Source organism: Antechinus flavipes, chromosome 3 (genome assembly GCF_016432865.1).
Source record: "Antechinus flavipes isolate AdamAnt ecotype Samford, QLD, Australia chromosome 3, AdamAnt_v2, whole genome shotgun sequence".
Taxonomy (NCBI): Eukaryota; Metazoa; Chordata; class Mammalia; order Dasyuromorphia; family Dasyuridae; genus Antechinus; species Antechinus flavipes.
This window is the reverse complement of record NC_067400.1, coordinates 546,979,741-546,983,786: the sequence shown is the minus strand read 5'-3', so window position 1 is coordinate 546,983,786 and position 4,046 is coordinate 546,979,741. Positions and strand designations below refer to the sequence as shown.

The 4,046-nt window shown below is 37.5% G+C and overlaps 1 pseudogene; it reads right to left on the bottom strand.

Moving 5' to 3' along the window:
* Positions 1-816: 816 nt before the first annotated feature.
* LOC127557389 (general transcription factor IIE subunit 2-like) lies at positions 817-1,368 on the bottom strand (annotated as a pseudogene).
* Positions 1,369-4,046: the final 2,678 nt, after the last annotated feature.

The window sequence follows — 4,046 nt, the reverse complement described above, 5'->3', positions numbered from 1 at the left end:
CCTTCCCTGTATTTATCACATTTGTCATAAAAAACAAAGATTTTTTATATTGTATCTAGGATATACTGCAACATATTTAACATATATAGGACTGCTTGCCATCTAGAGGAGGGGGTGGAGGGAGGGAGGGGGAAAATCCGAACAGAAGCAATTGCAAGGGATAATGTTGTAAAAAAAAAAATTATCCTGGCATGGATTCTGTCAATATAAAGTTATTATAAAATAAAATTAAAAAAAAACCAAAGATGTTTTAATGAAGTGGCACAGTAAGTAGCCATAATTAAAAAAAAAAAAAAAAACCTACCCTATAAACCTAGAAGTATACTCTCCTACAAAAATACTCAATGGGAAAAATGAACACAGGTGAAAATAAAAGTAGAGACCCATATATGTAAAACAAATCCGTGGCCATGGAACACAGCAGAAAAGGCATTCCAACTCTGCCAAGGCATGGATATATTAAGCTGACAATGAGATTATAGTCTCTGCTGGACCTGTTCCCCAGTTATCTTGTAGTGCTGCCAAAGACTATTCAAATGATCATGACTGGATGTAGCTTAGACCCATTTCTGGCTCCTTCATAAAAAGATGCATCCAACTCTAACAGAGGCTTTTGTCCCAGTAGATATATCGTTCTGTAAACTGTTTTCTTGCCACAGTCCTAAAATCAATAAACATTTTTAAGCACCTACTAAGTGTCTGACACAGTACTAAGAGTTAGGGGAAGGGAGGGAGGGAATCTATTTATGAGAAACAAACTTAGAGGAATCCTTCAAGATTCTGGTCAAGTGGTCATTGAGAGTCTTAAATCTTCTGTCAAGTCAGTTTCTTTCTCCTTTGAAAGGAAACTACTTTCTTTGGTATACAACATTGCATAGACATAATAACCTTGTTATTTCAGATATTCCCTTATCATCTTCTCATCCACAGAGTCCACAGGAATGCTTCTCTAAAGTTTCATAACACTATCATCCACTGTAAACTGGCAGCTCTTATCATTGTAACTTTCTTATTTGCACTATTAACAATGATTACCTGGTACTCTAATCCTTTTATGACTTTTTATGCATTCGGCAAGATTTTTTCTATTTATTCTAAAAGGACCCCTCCTAAATTTCTCTGGTCATGTTTATCTCAGAGCCTCAAATTAAGGCTTTTCCATTTTTCACATTGTACTAGGGTTTGAAATTTCTCATAGAACACTTGAAATTTGAAGTTGTTGGGGAGTGCTTAAACTTTCAGCCATTGTTTCTGATTAAGTTTAACAGAACATTGCTGGGTTTCAATCAAAATTTCTTCCAAAGTTAGTGAGTGTATAGCACTCTGCTGGTGGCAAGTCTTCATGTAGTTCACAGTGCATGAACTCATAGTTCTCATAGCAAAAACTGCAAACTGAGGTTCTGAGACTCCTGAGAGGGATTTCCTCTGAAGTGATTTGTGGGATTAGAACTCTATTTTGATTGTTTTGAGGTGGGATATGTTTTCAGCTCAAAGTTTGCTTTCCCCTTAATGAAAATGCCTTAGAAAAAGGATTTGGATCTTTTCCTACTTCTGGAGTGGCTAACACTTGTTTTTTGCCCCTCTCAGGCTTTCACTAAATTTGGATCCATAACGTTGACTGTGTGAGGACTTGAAGCATTCATTAGCTGAACTTCCTCAGTCTCTTGCTGGGGACTTTTGGTCAGTTGCTGCCCTACACCCTATGCCTTACACCAGTACTTGGCATTGGTCCTCAACAACTCCAATGCTCAATGCACATTGACTCTGGCATTCAGTGTTGTCAAGTCCACTATCTCTTTGCCACAGCTTGTTCTGTTCTCCTGCTTCAGTTCTCCTTGCACTTCAGCCCTGGTGCAAACTTACTCCTACATGCTACCTATCCTGAGCTCTATTACTTGCCCAAAGGTGCTAGCATGAACTTGCCCTTCAGAAGCCAGGCTACTCCTTCCTTCAGCCAGTATTCTCACTCACCCTTCAACTTGCTGCCTAGGTGCCCTCTATTTGATGGTATTCTTTCAACAGTCACATTATGAGCTCATACTGACCTTTAATTCAGCCCTGTAGGACCCACACACATGCCCTCCAACATCTGCACTGCTCTTTGCTTCAGTGGAACCCACACCCTTGCCTTTTGGTGGTAGTGTGAATTTACCTCTAGAGCATTCTCTGGATCTTGTGTCCTGCCAGCTAAAGTGAAGGATGGACTCTTAGTAAATAAGACTCAAGCTTCCACTTATATCAAAATCCTACCTTTTGTATAATTAAACTGTGGAAGAAGAAGAAGAAGAAGAAGAAGAAGAAGAAGAAGAAGAAGAAGAAGAAGAAGAAGAAGAAGAAGAAGAAGAAGAAGAAGAAGAGGAGGAGGAGGAGGAGGAGGAGGAGGAGGAGGAGGAGGAGGAGGAGGAGGAGGAGGAGGAGGAGGAGGAGGAGGAGGAGGAGGAAGATAAAAACAGTGTAATTTTTCTGCATTCAGTCTCCATAATTTTCTCTCTGAATGGGAATGGCATTTTCCACCCCAAGTCTATTGGAATTATCTTGGATCATTCTGATCTGAGAATAATGTGAGATCATAGTTGATCATCACATGATTTTGCTGTTGCTATATATTTTGTTCTTCTGGTACTGCTTACTTCATTCAGCAGCAGTTCATATAAATCTTTCCAGGTTTTTCTGAAAGCAGCCTGTGCATCATTGCTTAAAGGACAATGGTATACTATTATATTCATATATCACAACTTATTCCTCCATTCCCCAATCAATGAGCATCCACTCATTTTTCAATTCTTTGCCACCACAAAAAGAACTGCTACTAACATTTTTTGCACATGTAGATTCTTTTATCTCTTTTATGTTGATCATAATTCTTATATCTTTCAAAGTGGTTTGTCTTTAGAATATTCTTGTTATTTTATAAATTATTCCCAGGTTCTCTTCACTCAATTGACTTTTATATTAGTTCAGTGACTCCTTGCCTCTTATCTGACCATTGCAATAGACTATTTGGTCTCGCTGTTTCCAGTTTCCTCCATCTTTAATCCCTCCCACATTAGGCTCTCCAAATATTCTTTCTAAAACATTAAAAAAAATTTTTTTTCAACCTGACATGTAAAATTCTAATTCGCACCTTCTTCTCTTGACATTCCATATTATTCTCCTTCTTACACACTATTCCATTGAAATTTGTTTACTTGTTCAAAAGTTACCTGCATGATCTCCCAGCTCCATGTCCTTGCACCTGCTCTTGCCCACACCTACAATGCATTCCTTCCTCACTACTTCTTAGAATGTGTGACCTGCTTTTAAGCTCATTTCAGGAGCCACTTCCTATGGTAAGGCTTTCCCTATCCCTTACAAGATTGAAGAGAAGATTAAAAGAAGATAATATTTGTAGAACACTTGGAACAATGCCTGGTGCTTCTTAGTAGATTAATAAATACTAGTTCCCTTTTCTTTCCTCAGTGTTCTCTCCCACATCAAATTGTATATTTTGTTTACTTACTTATTTACATGTTGTATGGGGCTTAGAAAGTGAGTTCTTTGAGGGCAAGGGCTTTTGCTTTTGTCTTTCATTTCCAGCCTCAGACTCTTAACAGCTGTGTGACCCTGGGCAAGTCTGCCTCAGTTTCTTCATCTAGAAAATGGGCATAATGATAGCACTTACTTCTCAGCTTTATTGTGAGATTAAATTAATCTCATTAAATTTAGATCATAATTGTAAAGTGCTTAGCCTATAGCATTATATAAATCAAGACTTCTTAAAATTTTTCCACTCATGACTTCTTTTCACTGGAGAAATTTTTATATAATCCAGGGTATAAAGATACATAAAATAGGTATACAAATCAAATATTTCCTGATAATAAATCATAATTTTGAATGTAGTTGCAAAACTCCATATAGGGTTGCAACCTATAGTTTTAGAAGTGTTGATATAAATGCTAGTTATTATTATTTGTTGTGATTGTTGCTTGATCATTTCAGTCATGTCCAACTCTTTGTGATCTCATTTGGTATTTTCTTGACAAAGATACTGGAGTGGTTTGCTA